We start from the raw sequence: 20,902 nt of genomic DNA on the forward strand, positions 1-20,902 counted from the left end.
TAATTGAGAAGAGCTGTCAGCAGCTGTAGAAACTATAGCCAAGCGTGATGCAGTTCTTTGGTGCTCCACTCGCTCTATGGCAGCCATGAAATGCGTCGTATTCGACCATTCTGCAACGTGACAAGATGCTCAACAGTGTAAACTCCTCTCAGACATCCAACGTCTGGCCAGGGCGCTGCTACATAACACCAACAGTTTGACCAGCATTGCTCAGAAGACCCAGTGCACAGCATGAAAAAATAACAACATTCTCGCCCTTCCCCAGAGTAGGAATCCACAATATATTTTTAATCTAGAGAATAAAATTCCACAAGTTAGTTAACTTATCTTGTCAAACGTACCTCACTGGTACGCAAATACTCTACAAGACCTCGCCGTGGCTATGAGAAACCAACAGAAAGGCAAACAGTTGTAAAATAAATACTTTCCTATAGGCTATTTTTACTGGTATCAACAAAAAGCACGATTACTGAGGGAAAAATGATGGGCATACGTATGGGCGCACAGCAGTATTTTAAGTCCTACAAGAGTCTGATTTGATCATTGAGAAAATGCAAATGATGGGAACTTTGTCACCTTGAGTCCAATTGAAAGCTCTTCCATCCCTTATTGCCTTTTGAAACCTCCAGGAGGCGGGGAGATGGAGACAGGGAGGAAGGCTCACAAGGTAAAAACCTAACATATTAAGCGTCGTGATATACTAATAACGAAAGTAATTCATACAAATACTTTATTGTTCAGTTAGCACGTAAAAACTCAGAAGTAGACTTAATAATTTACCTTTGTTATATTAAAAAAAGATTGTCTGCTTGAAATATTAACATATTTCTATGGGAAAAAAAAAAAAAAAGCTGCCTTACAAATCTACTTGCTTCTTTAAAACACAAAAAAAACCACCCAAACCAACAAGATTCTTTTCACTTTGATCTTTGAGCTACAACTTTACCCATTTCATAACATAAGACAAATAGGTGTGGGTTTAAAATCATATTTCAAGATCGCTAATTTTCAGTGCATCTTTGCTTTGTACAAGCCTTGGAACATCTGAAAGCTCCCTGAAGAGTTTTCAGCATCAAAACATTATTGCTTTGGTTCTGTTTCAGACACATAGAAGTATGCCACAATATCACAGATTTTAGATAGCACAGAAGGTCAGAACAAGAAATTAACATTTCACAAGCAAACAAAAGCTTCTCTCTCTCTCTCTCTCTCTAGTTTAAGTGCAGAACGTGAAAACTTCTAAGTGCTCCATTTACATTGGGATCCGGATCGTCATTTTAATTTAATCCAGATCTTCCAGAGTAAAATTATAAACGTAAAAACTACACAATAAAATTTGTTTTGTTGAAAAAAGAAAAACATAATGGCTAGCAGCATGCAAAGACCATGCATTGTCATATCATCGAGCAAACACAAAGTTAAAACGTAATAAATAACTGCTCAAAGCCCACTTAAAATCTTAAGACAACAAAAGGGTTTCAGTGACAAGGTGTTGACAGCTCCGAACAGGAAGAAAGATGCCGGTCGAATAGATCAAGCTGTTAAAGTCAGGTCTGCTGTCAAATGACATGACAACAACTGGTTTGACTGGAGGTACACAGCAGGACCTCCTTTGGGTTCCGCTGAATATTCACAGAAATGGTCTTTTCACAGAGAGGTAGTTGTAGCACGTTATTTTTCAAGTTCCTGTTCTTTATTCGTTCCAATTCATTTGCCGTGTCTGACATCTGGTGCAGAAAAGAACTTCAGGCTGCCCAACGCAGAAGCCTGGGTTGGCACTTCCACTGGAACTTATACACATTTTCCACGATGATTTCTCCTGTACTTTCACACTAGAAAACGTCAGATTGTTCTGAGGATCAATAATGTATTTAGTGCTGCCGTGAATCTGAGAACCCAGGCAAAGGCCTCATTAACTTCAGCTTTCAACCAGATCCCCGGCACTTCTAGACGATAACTGCATTGAGTTCCCAGACCCGGCGCATCTACGAGTGGAACCTGAAGTGTTGTTGGTGCTGCCGCTGGAGTTGCTGGAGGGACTTCCCCCACCTTTGTTATTATCACCCGGGCTCGTTTTGTCGACTCCTCCGTTCCATTACTTGGTTTGCTTTGTCCACCACCATCTCCTTGGCTGCCTGGTGGCCCCTCGCTGCTATCCCGCCTGTGCCAAGAGTAAGTAAACCCCTATCTTTATCGAGGCGCCTCCTGCTTCCGAGTCATCATCGCTTGTTTCTGAGCTACTGCAACTAGAGCCTCGGCCCTGGCTTTTCCTCCTGTGGTAGCGCTTGTGCACCGTGCTAGGTGAAGCGATGTTCATTTTTAACCTGCTCAGCTTTGTGGGGTAAGTTCTCGTCCATGTCAAACTCATCATCCGACTCTCCTTCCTCAAAGATCTGATTGAGGACTGGTGCGCTCTTTCGCGAAGTAAGACGGTTTGTAACTGAAGGCTTACGGCGCAGAACAACTTGAGTAGAAAGAGAAATAGGCTTCTTGTCTTCTTCATCCTCCTCTTCATCTTCTTCTGACTCTGAACAAGCCACTTCCGGCCACTCGTAGTGGTTTCAAGCTCACCGATGGAACTACAGAGAGTGCCGGCCCAGCTAACTCAGGGATCTCTTCTTTCCTTTGCCGACTCACCTGCAGCCTTGCTTCTGTGACCATTGAGAACGTTTTCTGCCGTGCGAGCTGGAGACTGGGAACAGTTGCATGGGAGAGAGGAAGCAAAGCTGTAAGGTCATCCTCCAGATCCTGGGGGACATCGATTTTTGTCGGCCACGATTGCCTACGTAAATATAAAAGATAAAAGTTCATCTAAAGCAATACAACGCTTTAAATAATTGCATTTCCAATAATCTGAAGCAGGCATAGAAACGCCAGTGCCATGGAGGGAGAGATGCAAGGTGGTTCGGGTACGAGGTGAATAAAAGTGGTCTGGAATATACTTAAGCTTTTGTTATTTTTTTTCCCCAAAGTATTCTTACTACAAAAAACAGGTTAAAATCAACACAAGTGAGGCTGAAAAGCTGAGTCAGAAGGAACATTCTCCTATTTCAGTATGTTTCACTCAGACTAAGCTCTGTTCCATGAAATCACCTTTTATTTTAATCGTATGGTTCAAGGTTCACTTATTAGACCTGACCTCAACAACAGGAATACTGCAGCTGCATGAATTCAGGATTCAGATTGCTAAAGAAACCAGAACAATCAAAGTTCAAACTGTATGAATGTCTGCCAAGCGTTAATCTCAAAATGTAATCCAAGAAGTGACAGTTGAGAGGAAATCAGGTTTACCATCAGTAGTTGATGTCTTTTTTACTTCAGTGTCTAAGCTGGTGCCTAATGATTTATATTTCACTTTACATGTAGGAGACACAGTGTAGTTTTTCCATCATATATACAATAAATTAAGAACAAAGACTGACAGTCCTTCCCCTCTACCTTGTTATTTTGAAAGACTGATCCAAAAGCACCACCTTAATGCTGATGGGGCGTAAGCTGCACATTTCTTGTACAGAATAAGGATTTTCTTCTATCTTCTCAAAAAGTTATCCTGAAGTTAAAAGAAACTTTTTTCCTCATCATGTGATTTTGCATTAGCTAAAATAACCTACCACAGCAGACGAGAAGCAGTGGAAAGAGACTTCCGCTCACGTATGGGTGATGTAACAAGACAATGCCAACCATATTTTGGGGCGTGCCACCAGAAGAAAACTCTCCAGCCCATATAAGAACCAAAGTATGGCTGGAAAGCCTAAAGGAAGCAGAAAAGTTTCATATCAGGTGTGACTCTGGCCTATTCTCACTAGTGTTCAAGTGTTTAGAGTTAACAGACACATCTGTATTAGAACTGCATTTGCTCAATGCTCCCACTGTAACTGCTGGATAGAAAAGGATCCTCAAGTGTGAGATGCCCAACTGCTTGGGTGCCAGAACTCAGAACTGCCCTCCCAAAGGTATCAACTTTGGAGAAAACTGCTTTCTTAAAGCCAACATTAAAATCCACCAACCCTAACTGCAGATTTTGCTTTGAGGTGCAGCCTTCAGCTTCACTTCACAAACTGGTGATAAGAAAATCCCCCAGGATGCCTGTAACAACAGCACCTGGCAGCCACCGCCCAGCAGCCCCCAGGTCTGTGTAAACCTATGTAGTCCAACCCTTATGAGAAGCTACACAGACCCCTGTCCTGGAGCATAATGGGTTGCCAGTTAGACTTAATTCCATTAACCGCCACCCTCTGGGCATGGCCCTCTAGCCAGTTCCTTACCCAAAGAAGGGTATACCTGTCCAGGCCACAGACAGCCAGTTTCCCCAGGAGAATACTGTGAGAGACCGTGTCAAAGGCTTTGCTGAAGTCTAGGTAAACTACATCAATGGCCTTTCCCTTGTCTACCAGTCCAGTCACCCAGTCATAGAAATCAGTCAGCTGCTGGCTGGGCCTGATGTCCTGGACATCACGCACATGCCCCGTGTGATCTCACCCACAATGATCTGCTCCATAACTATCCTCAGTACCAAGATCAGGCTGACAGGCCTGTAGTTCCCCAGATCCTCCTTGCAGCCCTTCTTGTAGATGGGTATCACATCGGTAAGCCTCCAGTACTATGCATATCTCACATAGTAGCCCACATTTATCTCCCTGTCTTCCTCCATATTGTGCCCAGTAGGTCCAAGGTGAGCGGGCCAGAAGGAAAACTCCAAATTGTGAGTGATTCGTGTTTAACTTTTACATCTTCTAAACTGTCAAAATGAAATTAATGCATCACTGTTGTTCTTACCATAAGATCACCCTAGATACTTTCAATTTAGAACTATCATTGAGCAAAGGAGTAACTTGAATGCTACCTGAAACTAATAAAAGAGTTGATCAATTTATGTGGATCTACTTGTCATGCAAAGGAAATTCACTCTGTTAGCACAGACTTTTAACTACTCTGTTCAACGTTATAAAATCGTACCAGGACTCAGATTCAATAAATCTATGTGTCCCAGTTCCTCATCTAACTGGAGCAGTTGCTTTACAGAAAAAGCAATGCTGATACAAAGAAAAAAAACTAACAATTTAAAAGCAGACTTTGTAGGTTTAGAACTCATTTGAACTCTGAAGTTTTCCTCTAATTTGTTTTATAACTAATACTTACTATTGGACACATTTGATGTTCTAATTGGATTTCTTGTAAAAGAGATCGATGGATGTAAGAGGATAGAGAGAAGTGCTGAGCAAAAGGCATATAGTACTGACCTTGAAAAGAGGTAAGCTCTGTAACACAAAGCCTTAGACCATTTAAGTTTCTGCAGATTAAAACCTGTATTGGCTTGCAACAATAATTCTTGTAAAGCACTTGTCACCATGCCACGTAAGATAATGTTTCTTACGTGAGTGGACATAGAGAGATGACCCTTATGTGCAGCAACTAGATTTCAGTCCACTGTAACACACAGTCTCATCTCCAGACGACAAATATGTTGATAATAACCACCGTAAGATTCTGAAACAACTCATTATTCAGGTAGAAGGAAGGATATTCAGAAGTGATTTATTTCAGTCCTCAAAAATCTCAGCCTAAGTCCAAAGTAACAGTCAAGGCAGATGATGCGTCTAGAACCTGTTTTCCACTGTGCTTACCTTTACTTTGTAACAAGCACTCTTTTGCTTTTAAAGATTGAATTTGAGTAAAATATGGATATGCAGCAGAAGGGAATCACGGTATTCGTGCTCTTCTTTCACTCTTATTACATGGCTTTCACTGCATGCAAGTTGCACAAAAAGCCCTCTGGCATGAATGACCTTGTCTTCTTTGCTACATTAACAAACCTGAAGGTAAGCAGCAACTGAAGCATTTAGTGTTCTTCTCTCACTAATAGATGAGCTACCAACAACTGCTATTACAGCTAACAGTGGTTACCAATAACATCTTACCCAAGCCTTAAAGGCAACTTTCTGAAAAGCCTGGAGGTCAGAGGACAGAAATTAATGGAAAAGCCTCAGTACCACCTGCATCTTCACTGGAAAGATTGCCAAGACAGGCCAATAATGATTTTTCTTAACAGCAGCAGATGTCTTGCTGTATGCTAACACTCAGAAAACTAAAAGGAAAGCATTTGAGAAACATAACTGTTCAAAATTTGTATGCCCCAGTACCAGTGTGCAACTGGAAACCATTCACTACTTAAGCACATGCTTCTGAAACTGAAAATGTGATGCTTTGATAGTGGGTTGCACAGCAAGTGGACTGGTTGAATGCATCAATACTAATTACATGGAGAATTCTCCTCTCCTCCCTTTGCTTTATTGCCTGTCAACAAGCTGAAGCTTTGAAAACTCCAAGGTGCTTTAATAACTTTTGTCAACCTATGAATTCTATGGCAGTAATTTTAAATGGATGACTGAAGTTTTCAACCATTTTCCTTACGTAACAGCCATATCAAACTACCTACATTAAAAAGAACAGAACAACCTGAACAAGTCTGCTCTAATCCCGACTTACAGAGTGTTCTGCCCATCAAAACCAAAAGCTAAAAACTACACCTTAACATCAAGTTCAGAGTGATTTCTCATCCGTAAGTAATTCATTCCCCATCACGTGTAAGGATAACACAACTGATTTTTTCCATGGCTATTACACAAACCTTCTATGAGGATCTGCCGGTCAATGAACATGTCTGCTCCCAGCAGGCATGAAAACCTGCTGCCTCAGATACAGACTTCAAATTCTTCTCTCATTTTCGAAAAACAGCAGAAACTGAGAATGTTGGTAACTGATTCAAGAACGGCTTCTCAAGTGCCCGCAGCACTTCATTTGAACCCACGTGACACTGGCAGTAAATAAGCACGTTGCAGCTTTTTAAAGACTACTTGAACAACTCAATAAGACAAGAAATCGGAAAAAGGAAAAAGGGAAAAGGGAAAAGGGAAAAGGGAAAAGGGAAAAGGGAAAAGGGAAAAGGGAAAAGGGAAAAGGGAAAAGGGAAAAGGGAAAAGGGAAAAGGGAAAAGGGAAAAGGGAAAAGGGAAAAGGGAAAAGGGAAAAGGGAAAAGGGAAAAGGGAAAAGGGAAAAGGGAAAAGGGAAAAGGGAAAAGGGAAAAGGGAAAAGGGAAAAGGGAAAAGGGAAAAGGGAAAAGGGAAAAGGAAAAAGGAAAAAGGAAAAAGGAAAAAGGAAAAAGGAAAAAGGAAAAAGGAAAAAGGAAAAAGGAAAAAGGAAAAAGAAACTTAGCTTCTCCAATTCTTACCTGAACTGCGCTTTGATGTTGCTGGGGCTTGCAGACCTGGTCTGAATTTCTTTCTCCTGCTTTTCTCGCAGGATCCTTTCAGCCAATAAGAAGTAGGTGGCAGTGATGTGATTGTATTTGTTAGTTTCCAATGCCCTGCGGAAAGAACAGAACACAAAATAAACCATACATCAATGGCTCCTAAAAAATGGACGTGTGGTTTGCAAATCTTGCTGCATTTCTTACAGTAGGAACAGCACCTGGAAAGCACAACTGTGTCTTTTTGGTACCTTGACGACTGTGTCTTGGCCTTCCTAAAAATAAAGAGCCAACAGGTCTACTCAACTCGCTGTAGGTGCACGAGGATATTTTGAGAGTATTGTTCAAAAAGAAATTAATTCTCCCTTTGTTGACCGTACTTGAAGCAATAAAACTTCCTTTCATTAACATTATGCACCAGCAGTAGGCTTCCCCATTGGCATATACATGAAGTTCTAATACCCATTTATGTAGCAACCAGATGAAAAGCTTCCACTATCTTACAGCTGTCACATTAACTTCACAATAAAACTATAATCCCAACATAAAGGACACCAGCAGCTAAAAACTTAAGTAGTGACCCTGCTGTTTTATTATATCCTTTATTCCCCTCCTTCCCCCCCCATCCTCAGTGTTAAGGTTTTAAGAGTTTTTTCCAGGTCAAACATGAACAAATAGAGAAAAAATGCTACACCCTCTTTCAATGTATTGAATATTGTAAAGATTTGGGGGTTTTAATCTGTTAGAATAAACTACACAGCTTTCTAGTGCGCTCATTCAGTGGCAATGACGATTTTGCATTATACAGATACAAGAAACAGTACTTTGAATTACAAAGATCCATCTATATGGAATCGTACTAAAGGAAAAATGTTGGAATTTATCACCTCTACATATGCATGCAGACAGGCATAACTAGTACAAATACACAGCACAAGTCAAAGCATGGATTTCAAAGCAAATTTGCTCAAGATTGCAAACTGCTGCAGGAAACAAACACCGTTCCAAAACACTTCCTTGAAGTTTTGCCTGGGGCTGGATCTGTGTCAGTACTTCTCATCCTAGAATCCTCTCAGACAGCATGATTATAACACTTTGTTTGATAACTGAATGGCTTGATATTTAAACGCCGAAACACCCAGGTTACCGTGGCAGCCTTTAATCTCATACAAGGGCACAAAATGAACTTTCCATAGGAGACTGAGAACTTACTCCACTATAGTATCTCGGTCTGCAATGTCGCCAAGAACCATACGCTGTATTATACTGTTGTGTTCCTCCTCGGACAGATTTTTGTATGACACGAGAGGAATGTTGTACTTTGTTGCAGGAGAAGGGTCAACCCCTTGGAGCCACGCATGGTTTTCAATCTCTTCCAAGGACGCCCTTCGCTTCGGATCCCTCTGCAACATCCGTGTAATCAGACTGTGAATAAAAAACAGATCTAAACAAAATGCACTTACATGTTTAAAAGACAACCACTCTAACAGCAGCACTGGAAAGAACTTTGCTGTCAACCCAAATAAGTTCTCAGAAGTCTCTATGTAAGCAGCGTGCTGAGAAATTACTCTCAAAGACATTCCAAACATTGCTGAGCTGAAACTATTTGTTTATTAAAAACTACAAATATCATAAACACAACAGTTTTCATTTGCTATGCTTAGATTCCTAACATCTGATTTACTGTTTGGTTTTCTTTAATAGGTTTACATGGCAGCTGTGACAGATGGCCTACAGGCTGGTCTGTACAATAACAGAAATATAATTTTCTACTATTGCTGCTGTCAACAAAATTGGGGAATGGCAAGATAAGCAGAAATGTTTTCTTCCGAGACCGCCTATAAGACGCTGGATTCTTCTGTACCTGTGAAAAGACAGTGATCTCTTTCACCCTTAAAAACAACATCTGGGATGAAGTAACAAACCTAGTAACAGGTTGATGCTGAACATTTGCAAGTGCTGGCTGGGCAGCACAGACATTCCTGAAGTAAACAGAAAAAGATGACAGTCATCTGTGTGGACTCTGTCTTTACTGGGAAGTTATCCAGGTGAGATGTCACTTGTATTACTATTAGAACAGACAGAAAACAAACTATGCAATTCATCCGACTCTTTTTAATGCCCGTAGTAAAACACCAGCAGTAAGGTAGTAAAGTGTATCACAAACTCAACACAGGTGCCTCCTGCTTCAGGCTTGCTTATGCATCCCAAAACATCAAGAATGTTTTCACTTAAGGCAGATGGTTTTGGCAGTCTCAGAGCCATTTCCCCAAGTAAACCTAACCTTCAGAGCACTTAGGTAACTGGCAATACATCACAGATGTGCCACGTGCAGAAAACAGAACTATTTGGGCCTTTAAACATATTAACATTAGCCAGTATATTAAACAAAATGATCCAAAAAACTGGAATTTCATGGCCCAAGCACCACATGCAACATCTCATGAGATTTATCCTGACAGAATTTGCTAATAGGAGCTTTTAACCTCTTCCCATATTGTATTTAAACCTACTCTCATGTGCAAACCTCTTCAAGTTGCTGAGAGCCCCAATAGGAGCTTTTCCCTGATACCAGAAATACTAGATAAGACATGAAAACCTGTTATCGCATTGTGTTATGCATCCATGGACTGCACAGATAACAAGTTAAGAGAGTAATGGTCATTTTGATCACAGTTATAACAAATTTTTCTCTGTCAAGGAAAAGAATCTTGGATGTTCCTCTAGTCTTACGGCTCTGACACATATTAAAGGACTGATGATCTCATTAATTCATCTTTACTGTATGGGCCAATATTGGAGCATATAAAAAAATAAAAAAGCAGCAGCGAGTCCTGCAGAAAAGCATCACATCAGAATGAGTCATGATTTCCAAGCAGCATATGGCATTTGCACATAGATGACTTTTCTCCCGTGATTGCCTAAGATGTTGGAGTTTCCATTTCAGTAGGAGATGAGCAAAGCTTGCTGTGATGTTCTTGGGTTTTGACACCTTGTATTTTGAACTGAAATCTAGAGGGATCGTTACCCTTTTTGCTCCTGCCACAAAGTACTCTGAGCAACACCTTGTGATTTGTCCAGCAAGAATGGTGGCTAAAGCCAGCCAAGCCCTGAACATCTTCACTATTCATTTATGAAATAGTTGACAGGTGAATAAAGTAAGATACGATTTCACAAACATGTGGGAAAAGCCTAATAGCAAAAAAAATATCACAGGATTAACCTTTACTAAGAACAGGTATAGGAAACAAAAGGATGCTACACTGCTGTCCGAGATACTCAGTCGACACGAGGAAATACTCAGAACTAAGGAAGAATACACAATAGGCAATGTATTTTAGTAGTTGGCAAAGGATATTTCCACACCAATAAACTGTCATGAGGACTCTCAGAGGTAGTGAGAATCCACTTCTATGAGTGCTTTCTTGGGGTACTCTACTTACTCTTTACATTCTTTGGACACATGGGGTGGCACCGTGTACTTGCAGTCCATTATCATAGTCAGAGTTTCGCTGTCATTTGCTTCTTGAAATGGTGGTTGTCCACATACCAACATAAAGAGGATGACCCCCAAACTCCATATATCTGTAAATAGATAATTCATGTTTTAAAGTAATTGTTGAAAAAGAAGACATTATTACCATCAAAACTGAAGTACTATTGAGATGCATCTTGAGTTTACTCCTGTACTCTCGATTATCAGCATTACTTACAGAGCTTGCAATTGCACTGAAGTACAAAATATAGCAGTTCCACAGATGGACAGTTTTTATAGCTTATGAGAGGAAAAAAAAAAACAGAATTCAATACTTCAAAGATATGTAACAGTCTGAGACACACCACATCTTTGACAGCAAAGCATCGTTTAAAGCTGAAGATAATCCAGTCACTTAGACTGCCCAATGAAATGACAAACGTTGGGTGAAAAAGAAGCACTTGTAGGTACAAAGCACTTTGTTTAGTTCCTACTTACTGGAAAGGCTAAAATCTACTTCAGTTCTTCATGAAGCCTGCCTAGAAGAAAACATTTCTGAAATCTGACTTCATTCAATACAGGAAATGCAGACTTAGAGAAAGATGGCACGCTGCCTGAAATTTAAGCAACGGGAAAAAAATCAAATCAAATATGCACCATATATTTAGAATGCTCTTCAACTTCAGATACAACTCCACGCTATGGGAATTTCAGCAGCAGTTTTGGGCATCATACCCCAGCAATTCATTGATCCACATTGAGCAAGCAGAGGAACCGAGGTAAGCGAAGAAGTAGAAAGCTAGTGAGGGAAGAGCAGCTGGCAGCAGCCATGGGAAGCAGAGCACACAGCTCTGCCCAGGAGGAGCTGTGAGGGAACCACACAGTTAGCTGCCCAAGTGCAGCTGGCTTTCTGCAGCCTGCACAAATACTCGACGTGCATTTAAAGCTGAAGGACGGCTACGGTTTTGTTTAAGAATGTAAATCACACACATTCATCCCTAGCACAATTATTCATTTGGATAGTTACAACACATTCTTCATATGGTTTAGCTGAGAGAGAAAAAGGCACGCTACGGGGTAATTTCCTTCAGAGGTCTAATTTGTACTAAGTGTATGCTATTAACTCCTACAATTATTTGATTTCTATTATGCTACTTTAGGGCCTCGATCCTGTACGTGCCCAGCACTTCGAGGCCAGCACACTGAGCCACGGAGACCTGCAAATTCAACTTCATTGACACTGCAATGTCAGTAAGTGCTTTTCTACTTTGCTAGCCTGATGTCAGGAAGCCGCAAAGTTTGGAATGCTGAGATTGAAAAAAGCCTCACAAGACTGAGGCAATTTTACCTGAGGGTACACCTTGGCTATTGTAAGGATGCCTGCATCCTCCTGCCGAGTCTGAAAGGATCCAAAAGCCTCTGGTGCATTAGACATCTCCCACCATGCAACAGGTATCAAAACCTCATTTCTGCAGGCAGATGGAATACGCACCTCCATGCATTTCTATTAACAGCCATCTTCTGTATGTCAGTGCCCTTCCTCAATTTCTAACCTACCCTAAGGACTCTGTTTTGCAATACAATCCGTGTTGTATTGTCAATACTCTGTTCAGTGCCCCCCAGTAAAATGCCTGCTGTCTCTTTCCAGCAGGAAGCGTTTCAGGAGGCACCACGGAGCATCCATAATTACAGATGAATTATGTTTGCAGTAATAAGATTACGTTGACTAAATTTAAGCAAAAAATAACAATTAAAAAAAAAAAAAAGAAGAAAAATACTGAAGAGGAGAGTGAAATAATTAAACCATAAATTAAAAATGAGCATGCAAAAAGCTAGAACGGAGGATTCCAAGAAATCGAGCTTAAAATACCAGAAGAGTCCCAAGAAGAGGACAAAAATAGCAGTGAGACAACAATTAAAGTTCCATGAAGCCACACACAGAGGAAACTCCAGCCAACTTCCAAGCGGCCCAGCTGCAGTGAGTACATACTGAACATCCCTGGGTATTCTCCCTTAGACAGCAACATCTAATCCATGTTCTGCTTAGCGCACAGAACAGTGACACAGCACCCTACACACCAGCTGTGTGGTTGGCTTTTATTGGATATATATATTCCTACAATTTTGGTTTGGAAGGATATGTGATAAATACCGTTTAAGTAACTTGTGGAAAACTAAAACACATACATACGGGTACTTGTGAAGAATCAGAAAGACTAGAAGCAGAACTCAACTCATTCTCTATATGCAAAGAAATAAGCGCATAGAGGCTGTACCAAGGCGCCTGTGGTTCAGTGAGAAATATTGGTGATAGGTGGATGACTGGACTGGGTGATCTTAGAGGTCTTTTCCAACCTTGGTGATTCCGTGAGTCTGTAGAGTTTATACTCCATACACGATTTTTATTAACAAATAAGAGCAATTATTAATCATATAATTGAGAATTTTCTATCTTTCTTTCACTAGCTTCTGTATTTAGCACCTCATACTCATGGGTCTTTCCCACAGCCCTTGCTACACTGTATGATGTGTTTTGTGTTAATGAAAAGGCACTACCTGTATGGAAGAAAAAAGCTATGAACTAAAAATGGTGCTTAAAACCTTCTGCTTGATCTAGTCATATTATCTAAGGTACTTGATGCTCTCAGTGAAGGACACTGGGTTAGCAATGATCTCTCATTCTCACGTACTACAGACAAAACTTTTTCCTAACACATACATACTTTGTTCGCCTCATCAGACACTCATCTGATGCGGCCAAGAAGTGGCCACGTGCAGAAGCAACTGCATAGCTTTTGCATACAACCTATTCTTACAGCTGTGGCCATAGAACTTCACTGCATCTATACTCACGGCTACTGCAATGACTCTGGTGTCAGGAAGTTTAGACATGCTTAAGCAGATCCAAAAGTATACTAATAACTAGGAAGAAGAGAATGCAATGAAATAGCACGTGCCTGAATAATTCTAATCTCCATGTGGGAAGACTTGATGTGTTCCTTCCTTATTTTTGCACAGACCTTAAGCCATGCCAAACACCACCTTGGGGTCACCTTTACAGACCCTCCAGCATCACATTACAGAAAGTATCTGCTCAGCTAAAGAAGCAGAGCAAAGTGCCCAGATGGCTGCAGAGGTAGTAAGACGTATTCGAGAGTTCTGTCCTTGTCCCTCCATCGGCAGTCTCTCAAATAAGATGTCCTAGCCTGTTCTCTACATTGGTTTATCTAGATGCAGTTACTTCTTTGAAACGCCACAAGCAACTACAACCAAACACTTTAAAGAATGGGGCAACATCTTTAATAAGGCTGTCTTTCTGGTCTACTGCACGTTGTTACCATATCAGAGAGGCAATGGGAAGCATACATGTTGTTGTAGCCTCACTAAGCATAGCTGGGAGGATATTAAGGGTTTTCATTCTTTCACTAAGAAACACTGACAGTGTGATTTAGTGAATCTTCTGGCAGCTCTTGTCCTATTTAGAAGTGACTTGAGCTCAGACTACAGAGCTTGAGTAACAGATTGATGCTCAAGTTTAATTCATATTCTTTTCTGACTGTAAAAATAAGAGTGCTGGCCAATCTCACTGTCTTTTGCCACTCAGTATTTCAGGGAGTGTTCTTTAGGCCTTATTAAAAGACCAACTCAATCACAGTAATCATTAGTCACAACAATGAGAAGGAGTGCTAACAGCAGGTGGAGGGAGGCCTAAACCAAACTCAGCACGTTAAATACCTCATTGCATCAACACGTTCCTGTTGCCCATCTAGAACAGCACAAGGCAGGTGCTTATTCAAGAAAAGCATAAAGCGGTACAGCAAGAACCGTAATAGCAGTGACAGCATGAACATGCTGAACTTGAACGCTCCATTTGAACCAGCACAAGGTTCTCTCTCTGCTATAAAGTCACCGTTATATTTTTCTCCTCACACCAGTGTGAAAAGGATGATTTCAAGTGTGAAGGAAGTGGTGTAAAACTGACAGAAAACAGGAAACACAGAACTAGGTTTCAAAGCACGTTCGTTTGAAACACAGAAACCTCTCAAGAGCAAGGGAAGCACTAAAATGCTTTGTGAAGAACTGGACTATTCAGTGCTATCTCAAACTATTCCACATGTTTAGATAACTGCTGCATGCGATCCCAAACAAAGTAAGTGGTGTAATAGGTACCTTGTTATTACAACATCACACCGTTATACAACATAAATTTTAGGTAAGAATGGAAATGCTTCCTTCTATTAGAGATATGGGCTCCTGGTCCCCCACTTTGCCATGTTTTGGCAAAGGCTGTTTCCAAAACGCTACCATTTAGCTACATCTTTGAGGAGCTGTTGTCTTCCAGACATTACTAGGATCTGAATTAGAGGTTATTTTATTATAGAGTCTGTTTACAGCATATTAACGTTTCCCCACACAACAGCAACGTTCTCTGCCATATTGTTTTCTGTTGCTGTCATCAGAGTTACTCTATTACGTATTTCAACTTGTCCGTTCCCTGGATCTTAAGGAAGTTAGAGATCATTTGAACTCAACTGACTGAGTACCACCATGTAGAATTAATAATTATTACCTGCTGCCCATTCTAATGCTGTACCCTGCTATTGCTGATTTCTGCTCGCACTGCAGGTATACTAAAAGCAGATTTGTTCCTTCTGCCAGGGAGACCACTTCCACTTGCAGAGCAGGCAACGCACCCTGATCTTAACCCAGCCGTCTGATTTGTCAGAGGCATCAACTTTACCAAGGCAGCCACATTAGAAAGATGTTGTGGCTGAAGTGAAATAAGAGCCTGACACCTCAGCAAAGCAAGGTTTCCAGAAAGAACACCTTCTATTAAACCAGCTAATAACTGAGGAAAGGGGAAGAAAATTAACTCCTCAGTTTTCAGGTACAGAATTTTTTCTTTACATCACACGCTTTCAAAAGACACACCATAAAGGTTGCCTTCATTATAAGAAGTATATGCTCTTAACTTGGGCCAACACAGAACAAAACCCAGCCTGAAAGACCTTATTCCCCACACGTTATTAGAAAGTTGCAGAAATACATGCAAAAGCAATTAGAAGCCACAGAATGGTGCTGGTTCACAAAGGGGCTGCACCAGCATGGAGCTGAAAGCAGAATAAGACTCCAGAAAAATCAGACTTCACACAGTATTTTTCACTATTGCAATAACTGAACCAAATAAATGAGCAGGTTTTTTTTTTGGAAGCACAGTTCCTCGGCTTGGGCCAAGGAATCAACGTATGTCTGCTATCTCCTTTTCACAACCTGGAACTCCCAGCTTCAGATCTGAGTATCCTAACCAAAGAACACAGGGAAGAGAAGGGTTACAGGAACCCAACTGCAGATGAGCTGATACAAACATTTATTTATTTCTTACATAGTTTTCTACTGTTCTTAGTAAAGTAAGCTTCATCGAGCTGCCTTACTTCTCTCTTCTCCAAATGTTATCCCATTTACCCTCTCCAGAAAACTGGTACAAAAGAAGGATTTAGGCCTGGGGTGCTGCATGCCTTTAACACACGTACACATATAACTTCCTATTAGTATACTGAAAGAAAGCACACGGTACTCTCACTGTGCTGCAGTAGCCAAAATCTGGGTCTCTTTCAAAAGCACAGCAAAGACCTTCAGAGGCAATTTATCATTTACACTGGGCGCTACTGTCTTGTTGTTATGCCCTGAATTAAATGAAAGGTTAGCCTCTAAAAACATTAGCTAGCCAACTGCACCAGAGGACATTTCATTGCTTTTAAAGCCAGTAAATACTGTTGCTCAGGAAAAGGACTGCTGGAGCAGGATTCCCAGAGCCATGACAACCAGGGCTGTGTATACGCAACTTCCTTACATAACATGAAGTCACTGCCATGGAAACCAAACGACGTCATTAGCTGCTTGTGCTATGCCTGCCTTAAACACAGGGCACTCAAGCATCTGTTCTGCTCAAGTTTGTACGCTGCACAAACCATACCCACATTCATCAGCTTAACCACTGAGCTGGGCTTCGTCTCATTAGGCATTTATTGCTTTCTGAAGTTCACCACTTAATCCTAAAACAAGCGCCATGGATTTCAGAAAGCTTTATTTTTGTGATATAAGAACTTCAGTATTAGAGGCTTGCCCAAACATTCGCCAGCTGTTGCAAGTCAAGACACTTGTCACATTTTATATGTGCTACATGAACTTGTGATCATAAGCTAAAAATCTATACTCCTTTGGCAATAGACACACTTGCATTTAGCTACAGAAATTGAGTGCCCTTAATAAAGTTGCTTATTTGAGACCTTTGTGGGAACAAGCAATTTTTCTCCTCCTAACAGAAGCAGAACTGCTGAGCAGCTTGCACTGCACATATTGGTCTGTTGGTAAGACATGTACATATTCTGTAGAAAGGCATTTAGTCATATTTTAGAGTAAATATTCCAATGAGAAGTGAGTAAGAGACAGCTGAATGTCAACTATCCTGCACTACGAGCCACTAAACTCAAGAGCAAAAAAACAATGGAAAGATCACCTTCTATTGAGATAAGAATGTGTATGTGTGTGTGTGTGTGTATATATAGGTATGGGATCAATGAAGGATGGAAATGGGCCCCAAGTGGCGGCATCATGGGCAATTATTCAATCCCTGTGTTAGGATATTAAAGAGAACGTCACTGCCTCAGCCCCTTCAGAGGACATCTGCAAAGAAAGCAGAATTCACAGGGACCTCCTGAAGATGAGCCCTGAATGCTGAATGTTGAGTTTCTTTTAATATCAAGTTCTCTGCGCAGAGCTAAATGTGGATATTGTAATGTAAATAATCATCCACATCTTTGCATGCTCAAAGGCAACAACTGCGCAGTATCTCAAGGCTGTTTTCAAGGCAGGCATAATCACCCATCCTGAGCTACTTCACCTGGACAGGAACATAGGAGTAGAACTTGCCCTGGGCTCAGGAGTAAGTCTAAACTCATAATTCACAAGGGCAACGCTACCAAGCATGATTGCTGCTAGTTTAAATATGTTTCCTTCACAGCACAGACTGTGGAAAACAATGAAAACTCCAATTTGTAGCAAACTTCACACAATTGTCTGGCAAGCCAGAACACAGCTTAAGGGTACAAATCCATAGGACAAACGCTGCAGGAAGATTTTTATGCACTTCATGAAAACGATGTAACCACAGCAGAGAAGGAGAAAAGCTGGTATGGTACTGATCAGTGTTTCAGCAGTGCCTGTTACACTGATATGTTTGTGCTTCAGAAGGATAATAAGTACATTGACCCTCTCCAGGCAAAAAGCTTAGAAGATGCCATCCATTGCATTAAAAAATTCAGATACAAGACAGTACAGAATAACCTTGCATTAGCAGTACCAACTTCATGCATCACAAGTGGTTTTACACTACTATATACACACTGTTATCAAGTCTGGATGATGGTGACACTGAACAAGCTGTAAATTTGAAGAGCGTAGCTAAAGAACGAAGATCATATTTTTGGTAGATATTCTATTTTTAGTGATTGAACCCTTTTCCCATCCTTTAGCATCCCATGCCTTTGAATAAGCTTGCACACTGACATCTCCACTTTGCGGAGATGCCGCTGTCTGGTAACAACATGATTTCTAAAGTTTGTGTAAAATGAGATTTCCTTCTCCCTCGCACAAGACCGAGGCAGAGATCTTTTGCAATCAGTGACAACACTGTCAGCATTTACAGGCAGAACTGGCTGTTCTTGCTTTAAAGCTCTGCAAATCCAATTAAAATGGCTATTAGAACACACAGACAAGAGAATTAAGAGAAATCTCTTCCTTCCCCTATCCCTCCAAAAAAAAAAAGAAAAAGAAAAAAAGAGCATAAATAGCAAATGGCATTTAGCAAATTATTTTCATAATTAGCTTATCTGTCTGATGAAACAGTCTGTTCTATATGTTACTTTATTTGACTAAGACATGCTCATCAGTAACTATTCTTATCATTGGAAAGCACTTCTGTTTTCATTCAGTTTGGCAACTATTACTTACTTTCCCTCTCAAGATAATTGCCTGGATTTTGCTGTTTGCATGAAGCTACTATAGACAAACTGTTGATGCTCTTCATGAACAAACAGAAAACCCCCCACCCTCAACCTTTCACTGAACATATATCACTGCCCTCAATCCAGAATAGTCTGCTTTACTCTGATTTACGTGTTCTGCATTAAGAAATGAATTCCTTCAACTCTTTTGGTTTCTCTTGCTTAGCCACACTTGTAAAACTATCCATTTAGGTCCCACCAGAACTGGGTTACCAAGTTAGTTGGTCATGGGCCAAGCACAATTAATCAGAGTAGTAGTTTGTAAGGCACATGAAATGAAGCTTCTTATCCCATGGACATGGATTCCATTATGATAAATACTCTCTCCACAGCAGTTTGAAATACAGTGAAAACAGTTCACATGTGAATGTGGCAAGGTGGCTAAAGACATCCCTGTACTCAAGTTAGGGCTTAGTAGATACGCTAGTAACCAAAGTCTACCCCAACGGCTTCCCCTCTGTAGTTTCACTTGGATACTGGCACAAAACATGAAATATTCTTTGTTAATGCCACTTGATGAATGACTGTCATTTGCAGCCAAATGAGCTTCTCTTGCACGGAAGGTGAAGACAAATGAGCTAGGCTGAGCTCATCTAACCTAAACTTGCTTCTTGCTAAAAAGGGCAGGTCTTATCACCTTCCCCCAGAACTCTGCAGCAAGCCACAAGCTCCCATCACTTCCTCTGCACCAGCTCAACACTGAGCCAGCAAACGGCTCTGTTTGCTAACCTGGCAGAAGTTAAGCCTGTCGAAAAACTAATAGCCTTCTGGCAACTTCACTAATCAGATCAGCTCATCAAATAGGCAGCCACACAACACAGTGTAGCACACGAGAAGGGGCAGCTCTGCACTGATGCAAGCAAAACGGAAGGAGAAAACCACATGCTGGAAGCAGTTACGTACCGTGCTATTTTAGCTTCCTGTACCCTCAGATCTTCAGACTCACTATGCAAAACACCCAACCATCCCAAAATGTTGCAACATAACATCAAAACGGGAGTTTTGGAAAAGAAAATAATCATTAAAAAGCTGATGAAGAATTTTTTGCCTCACTTCTGTTTTACTTCTATCGCGTTTGGCTGCAATCCAGTTTTGAACCTACCAGAATTCAAAAACACTGTCAGATATGCTCGGTAATTCAACACCATATATGGATTACAAACATCTTACTATTTTTTCCCCCTTTAGCCAAGCCTGTCAAATCTCATATTCAGCATTCTCATAAGGTAACAGGTCACTGTAAATAGCCACTGGCCATGATGCTTACATCAGTCATTGACTTGGTGAATAAAGTGCTATATGCAGGCAAAACAGAAGAATGAGCTTCATGCAGGCCAGATAAGGTCAGCTGTGTGCACAGCAGTGCTCAAGCACAAGGCAAACCTGACTGAAGCTTTGAATGGCCACACACTCCAGCAGCACCACATGCAAATAAGCCCTTGCAAATCCTTGATGCAAAAAAGAAAACAGAGGAGCCTGAGATCTCTCCAGCAGTGACAAAGTGGGTCTGAAAGCAACACAGCTGGCCCCTGCAACTTGACAGAAGGCAGCAAAATGGATTTGGACTCCAGGCTGCCAGCCAAACAGCACTGAGTCTGAGTAACCATAATACCCTTAGTCGTGTTTTTATGACCATCTCCCACTACTCTCTGCATTGCTGTGAGGACAGGCTGCTACACCGGAGGTCCCATCACTACTTTCTCAATGTTATTTGTGTATCGCAGTACCATTTTAGAGGCTTGTGCTCAATAGTGCTCGATAAACAACCCCAGTCCCACATTCTGACTAGAAGAAATTTTAAGTTGTGAGAACAACATGGGAAACTCCAAGCAACAGAACTTCTCATTATCTAATTCACTGAGATTCTAAAAAGCCCTGAGAACATATGATCCTTGCCTAATGCTCTTCTTGCATCATTTTAACTACAGCCTTGAACACAAAAGGAAATGACAGACCTAAATTAGGTAGTCTCTTTTCAAGTGTGAAAGCTTTTAAGTAGCATCACAAAGGACAGATTAATCTCTAAACTAGCTGAAACAGTTACATTTCACAAAGCAAGCTTTTCCATAGTTTTAAGCATTTAACTTAATAAAAGGCTTGCCCTGAATATTTCAGCTC

At 40.9% G+C, this 20,902-nt stretch overlaps 1 pseudogene; it reads right to left on the reverse strand.

Moving 5' to 3' along the window:
• Positions 1-1,559: 1,559 nt before the first annotated feature.
• Positions 1,560-19,705, reverse strand: LOC140264789 (SNF-related serine/threonine-protein kinase-like; annotated as a pseudogene).
• Between the last annotated feature and the right edge of the window lie 1,197 nt (positions 19,706-20,902).

This window comes from Excalfactoria chinensis, unplaced genomic scaffold, assembly GCF_039878825.1.
Source record: "Excalfactoria chinensis isolate bCotChi1 unplaced genomic scaffold, bCotChi1.hap2 Scaffold_1022, whole genome shotgun sequence".
Taxonomy (NCBI): Eukaryota; Metazoa; Chordata; class Aves; order Galliformes; family Phasianidae; genus Excalfactoria; species Excalfactoria chinensis.